Source organism: Anomaloglossus baeobatrachus, chromosome 2 (genome assembly GCF_048569485.1).
Source record: "Anomaloglossus baeobatrachus isolate aAnoBae1 chromosome 2, aAnoBae1.hap1, whole genome shotgun sequence".
Lineage (NCBI taxonomy): Eukaryota > Metazoa > Chordata > Amphibia > Anura > Aromobatidae > Anomaloglossus > Anomaloglossus baeobatrachus.
In genome coordinates, this window is record NC_134354.1 from 345,883,330 (window position 1) to 345,904,367 (window position 21,038).

The 21,038-nt window shown below is 48.9% G+C and overlaps 1 long non-coding RNA gene across 1 annotated transcript; it reads left to right on the forward strand.

Annotated features, from left to right (window-relative positions):
• Positions 1–15,037: 15,037 nt before the first annotated feature.
• LOC142290016 (uncharacterized) lies at positions 15,038–19,248 on the forward strand. Its single transcript, XR_012750202.1, has 2 exons — positions 15,038–15,115; positions 17,195–19,248. It is a non-coding gene; the product is annotated as an uncharacterized LOC142290016 (long non-coding RNA).
• Positions 19,249–21,038: the final 1,790 nt, after the last annotated feature.

Here is a 21,038-nt window from a genome sequence, read left to right on the forward strand (position 1 = left end):
ATGTTTTGGGGTTGCTTTGCTGCCTCTGGCACTGGGCTGCTTGACCGAGTGCATGGCATTATGAAGTCTGAAGACTACCAACAAATTTTGCAGCATAATGTAGAGCCCAGTGTGAGAAAGCTGGGTCTCCCTCATAGGTCATGGGTCTTCCAGCAGGACAATGACCCAAAACACACTTCAAAAAGCACTAGAAAATGGTTTGAGAGAAAGCACTGGAGACTACTAAAGTGGCCAGCAATGAGTCCAGACCTGAATCCCATAGAACACCTGTGGAGAGATCTCAAAATGGCAGTTTGGAGAAGGCACCCTTCAAATCTCAGGGACCTGGAGCAGTTTGCCAAAGAAGAATGGTCTAAAATTCCAGCAGAGCATTGTAAGAAACTCATTCATGGCTACCGGAAGAGGTTGTTCGCAGTTATTTTGGCTAAAGGTTGTGCAACCAAGTATTAGGCTAAGGGTGCCAATACTTTTGTCTGGCCCATTTTTGGAGTTTTGTGTGAAATGATCAACGAGTTGATTTTTGTTTCATTCTCTTTTGTGTGTTTTCATTGCAAGCAAAATAAATGAAGATAATACCAAAGAATTTGTGATTGCAATCATTTTCAAGACGAAACTGAGTATTATCTGACAGAATTGCAGGGGTGCCAATACTTTTGGCCAGCACTGTATATACCCCCATCCTGGCATATGGCCGCATCCTGCTATATACCCCCATCCTGGTATATGGCCGTATCCTGCTATATACCCCCATCCTGGCATATGGCCACATCCTGCTATATACCCCAATCCTGGCATATGGCCTCATCCTGCTATATACCCTCATCCTGGCATATGGCCGCATCCTGCTATATACCCATCCTGGTGTATGGCCTCATCCTGATATACACCCCCATCCTGGCATATGGCCGCATCCTTCTATATACCCCATCCTGGCATATGGCCGCATCCTGCTATATACCCCCATCCTGGCATATGGCCGCATCCTGCTATATACCCCCATCCTGGCATATGGCCGCATCCTGCTATATAACCCCATCCTGCTATATACCCCCATAATGCTATATGGCCGCATCATGCTGTATGGCCCATCCTGGCATATGGCCGCATCCTGCTATATACCCCATCCTGGCATATGGCCGCATCCTGCTACATACTGCCATCCTGGCATATGGCCGCATCCTGTTATATACCCCATCCTGGCATATGTCAGCATTCTGCTATATACCGCCATCCTGGCATATGGCGGGCATCCTGCTATATACCCCCATCCCGCTATATACCCCATCCTAGCATATGGCCGCATCCTGCTATATACCCCATCCTGGCATATGGCCGCATCCTGCTATATACCCCATCCTGGCATATGGCCGCATCCTGGCATATGGCCGCATCCTGCTATATACCCCCATTGTGGTATATGGCCGCATCCTGCTATATACACCCATCGAAACAAAGGAGGACAAAGGAGTTTTAAAGGTGAAAAAGTTAAAAGGTAATTTCTATTAAGACAAATATATTAAAAAAATGGAATTTTGCATTTCCATATGACACAACAATGATGTGGTTATAAATAGAAAATAGAGCCAGTACACAGAGGTAGTACAGTGGGTAAACAGACAAAAGTGACCAAATATGCGCCCTGTGTCAGGTGACCTAAAAATAATCGCCGGATGAACGGCTAACACTGAAGGTCAGGAATAATACCTTGGACGCCTGGTAAACAAAGTCTGCGGGTGGAAGCGATGGGTAGGCAAGCGGTGATGATCGGATATACGCCCTGTACCTAGAAGCCTAAAAGGTAATCGCCGGGTGAGCGGCTAACAGAAGTCAGCGGTAATACCTGGGGCGCCGGTACACAAAGCCTACAGATGGAAGCGCTCCGCGTTGCGCACCACTAGTCTCTACACAGCCGCGGCCGGCAGACAGGAGGATGAGCGATGCTGCAGGGATCGTGGACGGCTCTACACAGGTCAGCGGCGCTGCTGCTGGAACAAACGGGAGGAGGAGCGATGCTGCGTGGAGCGAGGAAAGGTGAGTATGAACGTTTATTTACACTAGATCACTCCAGGCTGTAGTTGCCAGGGGTGATCATGTGGGCCGGCTGTTTAGAATGCGCACATCAACCACCCACCTGTCCGCGCCGGCTTCAGCGTGATAGATAGTGGGTGAGATGTTGGGTGTGCATATGAAATGAGCGGGCGCACATGGTCACGGCAGGCGCTGCTACAGCCTGCCCATGCCCCCGATGACCCGCTCCACCTCAGCACCCTCATTCCCCGCAGTCATGCCCTACATTCAGACTATAAGACGTACCCCCCCACTTTTCCCCAACATTTGGGGGGAAAAAAGTGTGTCTTAGGCCCGTTTCACACATCAGTGAAAAACAGTGACGTTTTTCACTGGCGTGTAAAACACGCACATGTCCCTGCGTGTGCTGTGAATCACGGCACACGTGGGTTGTCTAAGTGCAATCCGGGCTCCGTTATCCGTGGCCCGTGATTGCACTTAGAAATCAACTCACCTGCGCCCGCTCCCGCGACGCAGCATCCGGCCGGCGGTGACCCCCGCAGCAGCTGCTTCCGGGTCGGCTGTGTCGCGCATAATGAATATGCGCGACAGTAATCAGCCGGCTTAGAAGCAGCCAGCAGAACGGGCTGCAGAGGACATCGCTGGACGCCGGGTGAGTTAAAATGTTTATTGTTTTAAATGCACGTTTTTTTCTGGCACGTGTTTCACGGACCACACCACTGCGTGGTCCGTGGAACATCAGTGATGCCAGAAAAAAATGGACATGTCTCTGTGCAGCAATCACGCACACGCGGGACGCTGCACGGAGACACGTGCAGTGAAAAATCACTGACGTGTGAGCAGACCCATTCATTATAATGGGTCTGCGTATGTCAGTGATTCTGGTACGTTTAAAAAAAAAGCACAAACGTACCAGAATCACTGACGTGTGAAAGGGGCCTTATAGTGCAAAAAATACGGTATATCACAATGTTCATGTTCATGCAAGCTCATCCGTACACATCTCACATACTATACATTTTTGCACTTTAGTTCTTTAATTGCATATATATTGTACATATATATTTTACTGCTGGGGATTATTGTTTATTTTTCAATTTCATCAATTTTATTACAGTATTCATGTTCCTGCAAGCTCATCCGCACACACGTCACATACTATACATTTTTGCACATTAATTCTTTAATTGCATATATACTGTACATATATATTTTACTGCTGGGGATTTATTATTATTTATCAATTTTATTACAGTATTCATGTTCCTGCAAGCTCATCCGCACACACGTCACATACTATACATTTTTGCACATTAATTCTTTAATTGCATATATACTGTACATATATATTTTACTGCTGGGGATTTATTATTATTTATCAATTTTATTACAGTATTCATGTTCCTGCAAGCTCATACGCTCACATATCACATACTACACACTTTTTTTGCACTTTCATCCATTTGTTACATATATTCATACACTCATTATTTTGCATGAATTACACTTTACACACTTCTTTGGCACTTCTTTACATACACTGACCTTTTTACACATTTTTCTTCTTACGGTCCTCTTTTACTCTACCATTTTTTTGTCATACTGTATTTCATGTATAATATTTCATTCTTCTCATAGACATTTTATGATTGCTTTTCCCCACATATTGTTCTACACATCTAGCATTCACCTCATTTATACATATTTTTATACTATTTTTCATATTTTCTTTTCTTTTTCACTGTATTACATACAGTTTTTCTGTTCATACTTTTTTTTTGTATGACATCGCATTACTAATGTTAGTGCATTTTTTTTTTGCTTTATCCGTCCTTGAAAAACCTTTTGCATTAGACATAATTCCCAGTTGCACATCTGGATGTGTGCACAGGTGTGTTACCTCCTCGTTGACTTCTGCAGCCACCAGCATATTGGGCATCAGGCATTGACCACCGTCTCTTCCTGAACAGTAGTTGTGATTGCGTTCCACAACCGACGGCCGGAAGTCACATGATACGGAGACTGGTCACATGACTTGTGCGCCACCATATCCAGCTATTTCCAGGCTGCAAATTAGAAATTCATCCGCGCCGGATCTACACTTTCTCTTGCATAAATAGCTGTTTTTTCTACAACCCACACTCATTCGCTTCACTACCCCCACCCTGAGAAAGTCTATCGCAAGATGAAATGCGCGTCTGGCTGAAGGCTGACGAGTTCCACGGACCCTAATTCTAGGTATTTAATATCCCTCTCTAAGTACTTCCTCTTTGCTGTCTCTGCTGCAGCATTTCTTTTTTAGCACTATGCACCTTACTATTAAATAGATATCTGCTAATGGAACATTAATAATAGAAATGCCCTGCATTTAATTATTTTTCTGGCACCTTGTTCATTTTTTTCGTCGTCATTTGATGGATATTTAATTATAGCCTTTAGTGGTCCCTCTGGTATTTATTCCCATCATTATCTGCCTTTGTGGAATAATCCTGTCTTTTTAAGCATTTTTTTGTTCCCAGAAATTATAATGTTAGATATCGTAATATTTATATTTTTTTAAAAATGGTTTTCTAATAAAAGATATAATTTTTTTTACATTTTATCATATGGTGTTTTGACTCTTGGGAGCAATTTCATGCCTGTTATTTGCTCATGGAAGTTTTTTGAAATTTTCATAGCATGGGACACATGCAGCAGAATGGCGAATATTATACAGTAGCGTGAAGGACATTATACAGCAGCAGGGGGGACAATATACAGCCGAATGGGGGATATTACACTGCAGCATGGGGGATATTATACAGCTCAATGAGGGATATTACACAGCAGCATGGGAGACATTACACAGCAGAATAGGGGGATATTACACAGCAGTACTGAACTGTGTGGCTGTGAATACAGCACTGATGTATAACAGTGGCTTGAAACTGTAGCACAACTTTGTGTGTCTATGCTGAGTTCTGCTCACTTCTTCCCCTTTGTTCTTCATAAATTCTAAAAAGCGCTGTAACCTGACAATTCACTGTTTTGAAATCATTTTGGTTTGAGTTATACTTCAGAATAAGCAGGGATAATGGAAGAAGTGGTTGATATGTGGAGAAAGAAGCATATTTATCTGATAATATATAATACAGAATTTCTAATATTTGCCCATACTGTGGATTTATGCAAATTTCTTGAAACAACAATGACCATTACCACTTGTTGGGTGTCATTAGTCTGACTGTATGACCATGCACACACGCTGCATATTTGGTCAGTATTTTACCTCAGTATTAGGCCACATGCACACGTTGAGCACTTGATGAGGTTTTTTTAACTCAGTATTTGTAAGGCCTCGTGTACACAGTGAATATTTGGTGAGTTTTTTTTCCTCAGTATTTGTTGCCAAAACCAGGAGTTGGACAAGCAGAAGAAAAGTATACTAGAAACACATCACCACCACTTCTGTATTTTCTACTCTCTCACGGTTTTGGCTACAAATCCTGTAGGTAAAAAAAACTCAGCAAATACTGGACATGTGCACGTGGCCTTTAGGCCCGTTTCACACGTCAGTGAAAAACACTGATGTTTTTCACTGGCGTGTAAAACACGCACATGTCCCTCCGTGTGCCGTGAATTACGGCACACGTGGGTTGTCTAAGTGCAATCCGGGCTCCGTTCTCCGTGGCGCGTGATTGCACTTAGAAATCAACTCACCTGTGCCCGCTCCCGCTCTCCATGGTGCTGAACGCTCCCGCGGTGCAGCATCCGGCCGGCGCTGACTTCCACAGCAGCTGCTTCCGGGTCGGCTGTGTCGCGCATCATGAATATGCGCGACAATAATGAGCCGGCTCTGAAGCAGCAAGCTGCACGGGCTGCAGAGAGCGCTGCTGAAGCCGGGTGAGTAAAAATGTTTTTTATTTTAAAAGCACGTTTTTTTTCTGGCACGTGTCTCACGGACCACACCACTGCGTGGTCCGTGGGACATCAGTGATGCCAGAAAAAAATGGACATGTCTCCGTGCGGCAATCTCGCACACGCGGGTACGCCGCACGGAGACACGTGCAGTGAAAAATCACTGACGTGTGAGCAGACCCATTCATTATAATGGGTCTGCGTATGTCAGTGATTCTGGTACGTTTTAAAAAAAGCACAAACGTACCAGAATCACTGACGTGTGAAAGGGGCCTAATACTGAGGTAAAAGCTCACCAAATACTAAATGTGTGCACGTGGCTTTAATACTGAGGTAAAAGCTCACCAAATACTAAATGTGTGCACGTGGCTTTAATACTGAGGTAAAAGCTCACCAAATACTAAACGTGTACACATGGCCTTACTACTGAGGTAAAAGCTCACCAAACACTAACCGTGTACATGTGGACGTAATACTGAGGTAAAAGCTCACCAAACACTAAGGCTATGTGCGCACAGTGCGTTTTTTGCTGCGTTTTTGCGCGTTTTTTGGGTGCGTTTTTGGCCTCAAAACTGCATGACTTTGCTTCCCCACCAAAGTCTATGAGTTTTCATTTTTGCTGTCCGCACACAACTGTTTTTTTAAGCTGCGTTTTTGAGCTTGAAAAAAAAAAATGGACATGTCAATTCTTTCCTGCGTTTTTCTGCGTTTTCCGCCCATGCAATGCATTGGAAAAACGCAGCAAAACACGCACCAAATCGCGGTAAAAATGCATGCGTTTTTTTATGCGTTTTTTTCGACGCAGGTGCGTTTTTGTGCGTTTTTAGCGACCTAAAACGCACAAAAACGCAGCGTCAAAAAAACGCAGCGTGCGTGTGGCGCCCCAGGACCTGGTCGCCACAACAGCATTGCCCTCCCAAAGGGTTAATGCTGAGCCTGGAGGTAATTGGATATCTATTGGCCAGTAAGTTTAACATCCAACGCAGTTCTCCCTCCGGCCAGCAGGGGGAGCTCTGAACCTGGAATTCCAGGGAGCATTCCTTAAGTCTGACCTGAGGGAGGAAGTAGTGTTCAGGCTGTAGAAAAAAAGCAAAGAGAACAGACGCAGAGTAGTGCTGCCTTGTGGAACTGGGGCCTAGAGCTGGAATAGCTTGGCCCAGTGAAGCAAGAAGTGCAGAGAGGCACAGAAGAGACTCGGACATCGGAGTCTGTGGTTGCCAGGGTATAAAATCCTTCCCTGGTAGCCGAATCCGGAGGGCAGGAGAGCTGCAAGCCCCCTGGCCCAGAAGCAATCTGAAGGTACAGCTGCATCCCAAGGGCCCGGTGTGGACTCCAGCAGAGAAGCACCAGAGAGGGCCTGCGCAGTCTACCACACAGAAAAAGGGACGAACCACTGGTCCCAGCAGCAGGAGGGCCTTTGCTAAATTCAGAGTGCAGGGTCCTATAATAGTAAAGAAAAGAAAGATTAGGGAGTAGGCCTCATACTCAACTGGCCAAAGATCACCCCCAGGCACTTCCAGGCCGGCCGGACCATCTTTACCATCTGTGACAGTCTCCCTGGACTAAACTTCTGCCGAGTAAAAGAGGAGAAGGTAAAGAGACTACTGTTTGTGCCTGTTTCTTTCACTGCCTGTCGGCTCTGCACCGTGTTATTCACACCATAGACTCTCATGAACACCAACTGTTGCCCCGGGGTACCGCTCCACCTGTGGGGAGCAGGACCATCCTAGCTGCCATTCCAACAGCCCCAGAGACTGCCGCCGCCATTAGCTTCGCTGAGTGCAGGAAGAAGGGGGGCGTGCCCGAAAAAGAGCGCGAAGGGAGCGCGCCATCAGAGCGGAGGGTCGTTAACCCCGCGCTACCCGGAAGAGATTGTAAAAAGAAAGCGGAGCCTGGTAAGGTTCACTAAGGGGGAGGAAGATATCCGACACCGAGGGAGAGCCGGTGGCTGTAGTAGTTCAAGACGCAGCAGCACCGGCCGATGTAATCCCAGTCGCCGTCGCCCCAGCCCCCGCGGTAGCGCCGGTAATGCCGATCACAATGCCGTACATCTCGGGAGCAGAATGGCTGCCGCAGTACACCGGGGAGTCACATACCCTGAGCGACTTCAGAGAAAGGCTGCACAGCTTGTTCCGGGTGTATCCGCTGACTGAGAGCCAGAAGGTGGGCATATTAATGGGGCAGCTAGCCGGCGCGGCCCAGCGTGAAGTGAAGTCCTGGCCTGATACAGATAAAGGGACAGCAACCCAGATACTGGCCAAGTTAAAGAGTACTTTCGACACCCGCACCGCAGCAGAAATAAAGATGAGATTCTTTGGGTGCAAACAACGGGCCACAGACAGCATAAGGGACTATGCCTTAAACTTGCAGGAGGCCCTGAGAGCAATTAAACAGGTGGACCCAGAGAGTGTACGTAAAGAAGACAAACTCCTAACTGAGCAGTTCATAGAAGGGCTCCTGTCAGATGCCCACAGGACCCAGCTGCGTATCATGGTCCTGCAGAACCCTGCTCTGGACTTTGCAAAGTTTAAGGACCAGGCCATCCGGGTACTGAGGGAATCTACACCGAATGACCCAGTACCCCTCCGGCCTCTTGCTATCACGTACCCCGGGGTGGTGCCTGCAACACGAGCCGCTGCAGGGGCTGAGGTGCAGTCCCTGGATAAGGATCCCGCTGCAGAGCTCAGACAGCAGGTCCAGGAGCTGACAAGACTGTAGCTGCCCTTGCCAAGACCGTGCAGTCTCTACAAGTGACCCCATCGCCTGCAAGAATCGAGTTGGCCTCCAGCCCAGATGACGTCCCATGGATGCGAGCAAGACCTGGCAAGTTACCTGTAGACTTTGAGATGGGGACTGTGTCACCTGAAGCGGTTCAGGAGATAGAAGATTGGGATACAGAGCGACAACAGCAGTACCGCAAAGTCCAGGAATACGTAGAAAGGAGCCTGTCCCAATCAAGAATGAGACAAGAGCAGAACTACAATCAAACAGCCCCAGCAACTCCCTTAGCACCTGGAGAACAGGTCCTCAAGAAAAAGCGGAGGGCGCATAAATTAGATGATCAGTGGGAGAATGAACCCTACACCATTATTCCCTCCAACTTTGACAATAGTAAGGTATGCCTCATAAGCAAAGATGAAGGCAAGACCTATCAAGCAGTTTCTCGAGACCGCCTGAAAGCGTGCCCTGAACGGTGCAGAATCCAAAAAGAAGTAGAAGTACAAGAAAGTCCCCAAAGTCAAGAAAAAGAGGAAGAGATGATCCAAACAATCCTTGGAAAATTCCCCAAAACTTGGACCCGAATAAACAATGCCATAGTGGTACTAGTCTTGACGTTCCCGCAGTTGGTCGAGCCAGAAACAGAAGAGGTTCCAGATCCACCTAAAGAACCGTCCGCTCCAACACAAGATGACACGCCAGCAGTAGAACAGGAGGCTCAACCCCCTGCCAGTGGTGAACCTGCTGTACCCTTGGCGAATCTGAGACCCCGTAGGCAACCAACATGCATCCCTGTCAGGGTTAGGCCTACCAATAACACGGGGGGGGGCAGACACTCCAAGTAGTCAGGGACAAACCCCAGAGCTACGCCGGTCCCAACGTAGCACTCGGGGACAGCCCCCTCCAAGGTATAGAACATAGAAAGTAAAATACCTAACAGAGTGTAAATAGTTATGTGAAAATGTCTTGTATGTAATGTTTTGTTTTAGGTGGTTAAGTAAATGGACAATTGGGCCACTGGACTATGGGTGGCCAACACTCTAATTGTACATAGTTAGCACCAGTGTGCTCAACACCCCTGAAGAAAAACCCGTCCGGCGTGCATAGAGTGGGGTCATCAATGCTCTGACGCACGCCCAGAGCCTACGTTGGGGGTTTGATCGCGGCGGGTCCCCCATGGAGCAGTGTAATGGACACCCGGCAGGGAGCCACACTGGACTCTTATAGCAGTGTTTAAGTTTGTAACGTTTAAGTAATGCGCCTCCCATAATGGGATGAAATGTTCTAACATGTTAGTTAGTTTCTACAGTCCGGGAGTACTGAATTTAACTAAGGGGGAGTGTGGCGCCCCAGGACCTGGTCGCCACAACAGCATTGCCCTCCCAAAGGGTTAATGCTGAGCCTGGAGGTAATTGGGAGATCTATTGGCCAGTAAGTTTAACATCCAACGCAGTTCTCCCTCCGGCCAGCAGGGGGAGCTCTGAACCTGGAACTCCAGGGAGCATTCCTTAAGTCTGACCTGAGGGAGGAAGTAGTGTTCAGTCTGTAGAAAGGAAGCAAAGAGAACAGATGCAGAGTAGTGCTGCCTTGTGGAACTGGGGCCTAGAGCTGGAATAGCTTGGCCCAGTGAAGCAAGAAGTGCAGAGAGGCACAGAAGAGACTCGGACATCGGAGTCTGTGGTTGCCAGGGTATAAAATCCTTCCCTGGTAGCCGAATCTGGAGGGCAGGAGAGCTGCAAGCCCTCTGGCCAGGAAGCAATCTGAAGGTACAGCTGCATCCCAAGGGCCCGGTGTGGACTCCAGCAGAGAAGCACCAGAGAGGGCCTGCGCAGTCTACCACACAGAAAAAGGGACGAACCACTGGTCCCAGCAGCAGGAGGGCCTTTGCTAAATTCAGAGTGCAGGGTCCTATAATAGAAAAGAAAGATTAGGGAGTAGGCCTCATACTCAACTGGCCAAAGATCACCCCCAGGCACTTCCAGGCCGGCCGGACCATCTTTACCATCTGTGACGGTCTCCCTGGACTAAACTTCTGCCGAGTAAAAGAGGAGAAGGTAAAGAGACTACTGTTTGTGCCTGTTTCTTTCACTGCCTGTCGGCTCTGCACTGTGTTATTCACACCATAGACTCTCATGAACACCAACTGTTGCCCCGGGGTACCGCTCCACCTGTGGGGAGCAGGACCATCCTAGCTGCCATTCCAACAGCCCCGGAGGCCCCATACAGCAGCGGCGGCTTAATAGCCGCATACCACAGGTGGCGTCACGAACACAAACTTTATTCAAACCCCAAGTCACCAGCCATATTTAAACTGACACACACCAGGGCCACGGAGCCGGGCCCCGCCACCACTGACGACCCCCGGACTAGTCCGGCCCGGCACCGGGTGTCCCATAGCCCTGGGGTGGGCGAGTCATGCGCACATAGCCTAAACATGTGCATGTGGCCTTTATACTGAGGTAAAGCTCACCAAATTCTAAACATGTACATGTGGCCTTAATACTGAGTAAAAGCTCACCAAATACTAAACGTGTGCACGTGGCCTTAATACTGAGGTAAAAGCTCACCAAATACTACACGCGTGCACGTGGCTTTAATGCGGAGGTAAAAGCTCACCAAACACTGAACGTGTGCACGTGGCTTTAATGCGGAGGTAAAAAAAAACCTCACCAAATACTCAATGTGTGCACCTTGCCTTACTACTGAGGTAAAAGCTCACCAAATACTAAACGTGTGCATATGGCCTTAATACTAAGGTAAAAGCTCACCAAACACTAAACGTGTGCACATGGCCTTACTACTGAGGTAAAAGCTCACCAAATACTACACGCGTGCACATGGCCTTAATACTAAGGTAAAAGCTCACCAAATACTCAATGTGTGCACGTGGCCTTAATACTTTGGTAAGGCTATGTGCACACACTGTGTTTTTTTTTGTGACCACAAAGATGCAGCGTTTTTGGCCACAAAAAACGCACAATAACACACCCGCGATAAAAACACACCAAAAAAACCCACATGAGTTTGTGTTTTTTGCTGCGTTTTTTCCAATGCATTGCATGGGTGAAAATCGCTGGAAAAAATGCAGAAATAATTGACATGTTGCATCTTTGTGGTCACCACAAAAACGCACTTAATACAAAATGCACTGTGCGGACAGCAAAAATGAAAACTTATAGACTTTGCTGGAGAAGCAAAGTCATACAGTTTTTAGACCAAAAACGTACCCGGAAATCGCGCAAAAATGCTGCGAAAAACGCAGCGTGCGCACATTGCCTAAAAAGCTCAAATACTAAATGTGTGCATAGTTGCGTAACTACAGTTTGATGGGCCCTGGTGCAAAATTTGGACCGGGACCCCCCCTCCACGTACACCGCCACTTAGGGTACGGGATAATGACACTGACACTCGGGGTACAAGATAATGATGCTGACACTTGGCTCCAGACCTCCATGTGTCATGCAGCCAGCCATCCCCCAAGGACTCCATATGTCATGCAGCAAGCCCCCCCCCCCAGGGCATCTATGTGTCATGAAGCCAGCTCTCCCACGGCCTCCATGTGTCATGCAGCCAGCTCTCCCACGGCCTCCATGTGTCATGCAGCCAGCTCTCCCACGGCCTCCATGTGTCATGCAGCCAGCTCTCCCACGGCCTCCATGTGTCATGCAGCCAGCTCTCCCACGGCCTCCATGTGTCATGCAGCCAGCTCTCCCACGGCCTCCATGTGTCATGCAGCCAGCTCTCCCACGGCCTCCATGTGTCATGCAGCCAGCTGTCCCACGGCCTCCATGTGTCATGCAGCCAGCTGTCCCACGGCCTCCATGTGTCATGCAGCCAGGGCCCCCCCAAGGACTTCATGTGTGATGCAGCCAAGCCCCCCCAAGGACTCCATGTGTCCTGCAGCCAGCCTCCCCGTGCACTCACTGATTTATTGAAAAAAAAAAAAACAAAAAAAAAACCAAGTACTCACATATCTTTTCCTTCCACTTCACCTCTGTCCTCTACTTGTTTCATTGCTGCTCGTCGTCACTTCTGTCCTCGTTCCCCCGTGGCTCCGGTCGGCGTCCTCCTGTGTTCTCACCACACACACAGTCGCACAGGAGTGACGTCACCACGCAGGCACGGGGGAAGACTGATGTGCATAGAGCGACGCCGGCGTCGCTCTATGCAATATCAAAGCAGCGTGAGGTGACGGGAGCGCAGTGACGCCACAGCTGACACCAGACAGGAGGGCCCGGTTTCAGCGGTGGTGACCGGGTTATATAGCGGGCCCCACACCGCGTGGTATGCGGCAGAAAAGCGCAGCTCCCCTCTCACAGAAAGGAGCTGACTACTGATCTGCCGGGCGGCCGCGGGCCCCAAAACGCCCGGGCCCGGTCGCAATGGCGACCGCGGTAGTTACGCCCCTGCGTGTGCACATGGCCATAATTCTGAGGTACAAAAAAAACCTCACCAAATATTTAATGTGTGCACATGGCCTTAATACTGAGGTAACAAACTCACCAAATACTGAACATCGGCACGTGGCCTTAATACTGAGGTAAAAAAACCTCATCAAATATTCAGAGTGCTTGAGGCCTTAATACTGAGGTAAAAAAAAAAAAAAAAAAAACCTCAAACACTGAACATGTGCACGTGGCCTTAATAATGTGGTAAAAAGCTCACCAAATACTAAACGTCTGCTCGTGGCCTTAATACTGAGGTAAAAAAACCTCATCAAATATTCAATGAGTGCATGAGGCCTTAATACTGAGGTAAAAAAAAAAAAAAACCCCTGAAACACTGAACATGTGCACGTGGCCTTAATACTGAGGTAAAAAAACAAACCCTCAAACACTGAACATGTGCACGTGGCCTTAATAATGTGGTGAAAAGCTCACCAAGTACTAAACGTCTGCTCGTGGCCTTAATACTGAGGTAAAAAAACCTCACCAATACTGAACATGTACACGTGGCCTTAATACTGAGGTAAACAAAAACCCTCACAAAATATTCAATGTGTGCACATGGCTTTAATACTGAGGAAAAAAGCTCACCAAATACTGAACATCTGCACCTGGCCTTAATACTGAGGTAAGAAAAAACCTCACCATTCAATGTGTGCAGGGGGCCTTAATACTTAAAAAACAGACCAAATACTTAAAGGGAACCTGTCAGCAGAAATTTCCCCTAAAACCTAACAGATTCCCCCTCTGCAGCTCCTGGGCTGCATTCTATAAAGGTCCCTGTTATGATTGTGCCCACTTTCTGACCGAAAAAAAGTGTTTATAAAGTTGTACCTTTTTGGCTTCTGATTCTGTAAATCCGTCACGGGGGCGGGCAGCCTGATGGCCATTATTCTGCCCCCTGGTCCTGTATGCCGCCCCCATCGCTGATTTCAATACTTCTGGACGCCGCCCACTGCTCCAGCCATCCCCGCGCATGCCCAGTGCCCATCTCTCGGGGATGAGCACTGTGCCCAGCGTCACGTGCACGCAGGGTTAAGATTATGGGCGGTGCTGTGATGTTTATTCCTAAGCAACCGCCCATAATCGCGGGACCGCGCTTTCGGTGTAGTCACTGCTCCGCGCTCTTCCCATCTATTTCCTGCCTCGGGGCAAGATGGGAAGGAGGCGAAGTGAGGTCAGCAGCAGCGCGCTTGCGCAGAAAGAAGCAGGCCGAGGGGGAAAGCGCGGTCCCGCGATTATGGGCGGTTGCTTAGGAATAAACATCACAGCACCGCCCATAATCTTAACCCTGCGTGCACGTCACCAGCGGTGACGCTGGGCACAGTGCTCATCCCCGAGAGATGGGCACTGGGCATGCGCGGGGATGGCTGGAGCAGTGGGCGGCGTCCAGAAGTATTGAAATCAGCGATGGGGGCGGCATACAGGACCAGGGGGCAGAATAACGGCCATCAGGCAGCCCGCCCCCGTGACGGATTTACAGAATCAGAAGCCAAAAAGGTACAACTTTATAAACACTTTTTTTCGGTCAGAAAGTGGGCACAATCATAACAGGGACCTTTATAGAATGCAGCCCAGGAGCTGCAGAGGGGGAATCTGTTAGGTTTTAGGGGACATTTCTGCTGACAGGTTCCCTTTAATGTGTGCATGTAGACTTTACTGAGGTAAAAAAAACTCACCAATACTGGACGTAATACTGAGGTAAAAATAACCAAACTGTCCATTCTCTGAGAGCAGCTGGCAAGTCAAGAAACTGCAGCGCGCCGGGTCCTAATCCATTGTCCTGACCACCGGAGCTGACTTCCCGGTCAGAGACACGGCTGTAATGTGACCGGGTCAGCTGATCACACTGCAACAACCCGAGCGTCAGGGCCGCAGCGCAGAGGCGGCAGCGCATCGTCTACAGAGGAGATGATTTCTTGAGGGAACAACGTCACCAGGAGGGGCGGGGCCTCCTCCGTGCAGATCTGTGGGCGGGAAGCAGCAGTGCTCGGCCTCCTGCAGAGCAGACGGATCCTGACCCTGAGGTGGGAAATCAGCTTTTGCTCATTAGTTATAAATCTGGGGTTTTACACTGTATTTTGGGGGCAGAAAAAAAAGTGTTTCCTGTCACTACTGGGGGCTTTAGGTCGTGTATATCTCACGGGCAATGTACTGAAGCTGTGAGCACGGTGCTGTGGAGGCTTCCATAAGGAATGGGGTACAGGGCAGGAGGCAACGCTGCATGATTGGGGAGGGGTGCTTGCAGGAGGAGATATTGCACGTTTGTGGGGGGTGTCTCGCACTGGGCAGGGGTGATGCTGTGCGTTTGGGGGTTCACACTGGGCAGTGGGGTGACGCTGTACGTTTGGGGGGGTTGCACTGGGCAGGGGGCGACGCTGTACGTTTGGAGGGATTCGCACTGGGCAGGGGGCGACGCACGTTTGGGGGGCTTGCACTGGGCAGAGGGCAACGCACGTTTGGGGAGGCTCGCAGGGGGCGACGCTGCATTTTTGGGGGAGCTCGCACTGGGCAGGGGGTGACGCTGAACATTTGGTGGGCTCGCACTGGGCAGGGGGCGACGTTGCACGTTTGGGGGGACTCGCACTGGGCAGGGGTTGATGCTGCACATTTGGGGGGGCTCGCACTGGGCAGAAGTTGATGCTGCACATTTGGGGGGGCTCGCACTGGGCAGGAGGCATCACTGCATGTTTGCGGGTGGCTCGCAGGGGGCGACGCTACACGTTTGGGGAGGCTCGCACTGGGCAGGGGGCGATGCATGTTTGGGGGGGCTCGCAGAGGTCGACGCTGCACGTTTGGAGGGGCTCGCACTGGGCAGGGGGCGATGCTGCACGTTTGGGGGGGCTCGCCCTGGGCAGGGGTGATGCTGTACGTTTGGGGGGGTTTGCACTGAGCAGGGGGCGACGCTTTACGTTTGGGGGGGTTTGCACTGGGCAGGGGGCAATGCTGTATGTTTGGGGGGATTCGCACTGGGCAGGGGGCAATGCTGCACGTTTGGGGGGATCGCACTGGGCAGGGGGCGATGCTGCACGTTTGGGGGGGCTCGCACTGGGCAGGGGGCGACACTGCACGTTTGGGGGGGCTCGCACTGGGCAGGGGGAGAGGCTGCACATTTGGGGTGGCTCACACTGGGCAGGTGGTGACGCTGCATGTTGGAGGAGCTTGCACTGGGGAAGGGGCTGTGTTGAACGTTTGTGAGAGCTCCCGCTGGGCAGGGGGCCGACGCTGCAAGTTGGTGAGGCTCAAGCTCGGCAATGCTGCATGTTTGGGGGGCTCGCACTGGGCAGGGGGCGATGCTGTATGTTGGGGAGAGCTCCCACTGGGCAGAGGGCTGTGTTGAACGTTGGAGGGAGCACGTACTGGGCAGGGGACTGACGCTGCAAGTTGGGGGGTTTGCGCTGGGCAGGGGGTCCACGCTGCAAGTTGGGGGGTTTGCGCTGGTCAGGGGGTCCACGCTACAAGTTGGGGGGTTTGCGCTGGGAAGGGGGCCCACGCTGCAAGTTGGTGAGGTTCAAGCTCAGCAATGCTGCATGTTTGGGAGGGGCTCGCACTGGGCAGGGGGCGACGCTGCACGTTGGAGGGAGCTCGCACTCAGCAGGGGGCTGTGTTGAACGTTGGGGAGAGATCCCACTGGGCAGAGGGCCGACGTTGCAAGTTGATGAGGCTCAAGCTTGGCAATGCTGTACGTTTGGGGGGGGCTTGCGCTGGACAGCGGGCCCACGCTACAAGTTGGGGGGCTTGCGCTGGACAGCGGGCCCACGCTACAAGTTGGGGGGCTTGCGCTGGACAGCGGGCCCATGCTACAAGTTGGGGGGCTTGCGCTGGATAGGGGGCCCACGCTCCAAGTTGGGGGGCTTGCGCTGGACAGGGGGCCCACTCTACAAGTTGGGGGGCTTGTGCTGGGCAGGTGGACCACGTTGCAAGTTGGCGATGCTTGAGCTCGGCAATGCTGAACGTTTGGCGAGGGGGGGCTCGCGCTTGGCCGGCTGCCGTGTTGAACATTGGGGAAAGCTCCCGCTGGGCAGGGGGCCGTTTTGCACATTGGGGGGGGGCTCGCACAGGGAATTGTGGGTTATTAATCTTCTTCCTTTGTTTTTCAAATTCAGGTTGTGACTACTGGCAACTGGGTGTAATTGCTCCTCGTCGTCCCACCTTAGAGACCGAGAGAACAGTGTGGTCTAATCCACATCAGATGTACTGTGTCCTTCAATGTATTCAACGAGAGAAGATTTTTATGGTAGATGCAGAAATACAATTTTTACACCTAAAAGAGACGGGACTCGGGTACAAAAGATGATAATTTTTATTTATTTTTTTTATTGTCGCTAATGTCCAACATGGCTTAATTCTACGTACACTACAGTTCAAAAGTTTGGTGTCACTCTGACAATTTTGTGTTTTCCATGAAAAATCATACTTTTATTTATCAAATGAGTTGCATAATGAATAGAAAATATAGTCTAGACATTGACTAGGTTAGAAATAATGATTTTTACTTGAAATAATAATTTTCTCTTTCAAACTTTGCTTTCGTCAAAGAATGCTCCTTTTCATCAATTGCAGCTTTGCAGACCCTTGGCATTCTAGCTGTTATTTTGCTGAGGTAATCTGGAGATATTTCCCCCCATGCTTCCAGAAGCCTCTCCTACAAATTGTATTAGCTTGATGGGCACTTTTACGAACCATACGGTCAAGCAAGCTGCTCCCACAACAGCTCAATAGGGTTGAGATCTGGTGACTAGGCTGGCCACTCCATTACAGATTGAATACCAGCTGCCTCAGGGAATGGCATGGCATTGCAAAATGGAGTGATAGCCTTCCTTATTCAAAATCCTTTTTGCTTTGTACAAATCTCCAACTTTACCAGCCCCAAAGCAACCTCAGACCATCACATTACTTCCACCATGCTTGACAGATGGCGTCAGGCACCCTTCCAGCATCTTTTCAGTTGTTCTGCATCTCACAGATGTTCTTCTGTGTGATCCAAATACCTCAAACTTCGATTCATCTGTTCATCACACCTTTTTTTCCAATCTTCCTCTGTCCAATGTCTGTTCTTTTGTCCATATTAATCTTTTCCTTTTATTGGCCAGTGTCAGGTATGGCTTTATCCTTGCCACTCTTCCCCGAATGCCAGCATCCCGGAGTCGTCTCTTCACTGTAAACATTGACACTGGCATTTTGTAGGTACTATTTAATGAAGCTGCCAGTTGAGGACCTGTGAGGCGTCGATTTCTCAAACTAGAGACTCTAATGTACTTGTCTTGTTGCTCAGTTTGCAGCGGGGCCTCCCACTTCTCTTTCTATTCTGCTTAGAGCCTGTTTGTGCTCTCCTCTGAAGGGAGTAGTACACACCATTGTAGGAAATCTTCAGTTTCTTGGCAATTTCTCGCATGGAATATCCTTCATTTATAAGAACAATAATAGACTGTCGAGTTTCACATGAAAGTTCTCTTTTTCTGGCCATTTTGACAGTTTAATGGAACCAACAAATGTAATGCTTCAGATTCTCAATTAGCTCAAAGAAAGGTCAGTTTTATAGCTTCTCTAATCAGCAAAATTGTTTTCAGCTGTGCTAACATACTTGCACAAGGGTTTTCAAGGGATTTCTAAACATCCATTAGCCTTCTAACAGTTAGCAAACACAATGTACCATTAGAACACTGGAGTGGTGGTCGATGGAAATTGACCTCTATACACCTATGTAGATATTGCATTAAAAACCAGACGTTTGCAGCTAGAATAGTCATTTACCACATTAACAATGTATAGAGTGTATTTCTGTTTAATTTAATGTTAGCTTCATTGAAAAAAATGTGTTTTTCTTTACAAAAATAAGGAAATATCTAAGTGACAATAAACCTTTCAAATGTAATGTATTGACTTGTAAAGTTGATTGTTATATATTTGTATTCCTGACCTACTGTCTCCTCCCCATTACCCTGTGGGCCCCCAAGGGCAGGGTCCGCTCTCCTCTGTACCCGTCTGTGAGGATTGGTTTATTCACTGTAATTTACATCTGTATTTTGTGTGTAACCCATTCCCATGTACAACATAGAATCAATGGTTCTCTATAAATCATAAAAATGTATAAATATATTTTTCTCCTTTTTGTTAGAATTATTGATAAACTTGTTTTAATAAAACTGTGTTAGAAGTATGGGATGAATGTTCATTTCTATAGTTATAAAGCTCGGTGTGACATTAGTGAGCAGTAACTGCTGGTTGGATCTGTATTGAGCTAGATTCACACATTGTTGTAGGTAGTTTCCACAACAACTCACACAGTCCTCGCATTTAGATCCCCCACTAAATTCTTCAGATCTTCAATCTTCAGCAGCCCCCTGATTCTCACTTATGCCACAATTATTAGGCCCCAGCCTTGTTTCTCAGTGTTTCCTGCCTTTTGTGGAGACATACCGTATTTTTCTGACTATAAGGCTAGGTTCACATTTCCGTCAATTTGTATCAGTCACAATCCGCGGCTCTGGTAAACAACGGAATCCATTTGGCGGATTCCGTTGTTTCCATAGACTTGTGTGAGCGGCGGATTGTGACTGATGATGCTGCATTGCATCCTCCGCCCGACTGATCCGCTGGGTGGCAGGAACGCAGCATGTAACGTTTTTTGAGCAGCGCAATCCGTAGGATTTTGCTGCGCATGCTCTCTTTGGCTCCCTGCACACATAACCAGGGTACACATCGGGTTACTAAGCAATGCACTTTGCTTAGTTATCCAATATTTACCCTGGCTACGTGTGCAAGGAGTCAGCGTTAAGCGGTGTACGCTGGTAACCAAGGTAAATATTGAGTAACCAAGCAAAGTGCTTTGCTTAGTTACCTGATATTTACCCTGGCTACGTTTGCAGAGAGCCCGACACTTCCCCACTCTGCTCCGCCCCCTCCCGCACTCGGCATGTACACACACACACACACCTGTCCCCAGCCATGCAGTCCCCGGCACTGACGTCCTCAGCGCCATGGCCCCGCTTGGCTCCACGCACACATTCTCGGCGGTCGAGCAATCGGCTGATCACCCGGCGGCCGGCTGCTGTGAGCGATCAACTGATCGCTCTTTTTTTTTTTACAACGGAGTCCGACGATTAATTCTATTCTTGTCATCCGTTGTACAACGCATCAGTCACAAGTGTCAAGCAACGCATGTGACTGATGCAAAACAACGGAAATGTGAACCTAGCCTAAGACGCAACTGACCATAAGACGCACCCTGGTTTTAGAGGAGGAAAATAGGAAAATAAAATTTTAAGCAAAAAATGTGGTCATGACACACTGTTATGGGGCGAGGATCTGCTGCTGACACTGTTATGGGGGTAATGTCCCCAAATTCTCTAACAAAGGTACCCCATCCTGGTAATGATCTTCCTGCCTTGCATATGATCCCCATCCTTGTATAAATGTACCTCATCCTGGTATATATTCCCATCCTGCTACATACCGCCATCATGGTATATATTCCCATCCTGCTATATACCACCATCGTGGTATAGCCCAATCCTGCTACAGAGCGCCATCCTGGTATATGCCCTTATCCTGCTATATAAGCCCATCCATTCTGCTATATACCCCCCATCCATTCTGCTATATACCCCCCATCCATTCTGCTATATACCCCCCATCCATTCTGCTATATACCCCCCATCCATTCTGCTATATACCCCCCATCCATTCTGCTATATACCCCCCATCCATTCTGCCATATACCCCCCATCCATTCTGCTATATACCCCCCATCCATTCTGCTATATACCCCCATCCATTCTGCTATATACCCCCATCCATTCTGCTATATACCCGCATCCATCCTGCTATATACCCCCATCCTGCTAATGGCCAGTATCCTGTGGCACACATAAAAAATAAACGTTTATACTCACCTTTCCTTGCTCCATGCAGCATCGCTCCTCCTCCTGTCAGTGCCGGCAGCAGCGC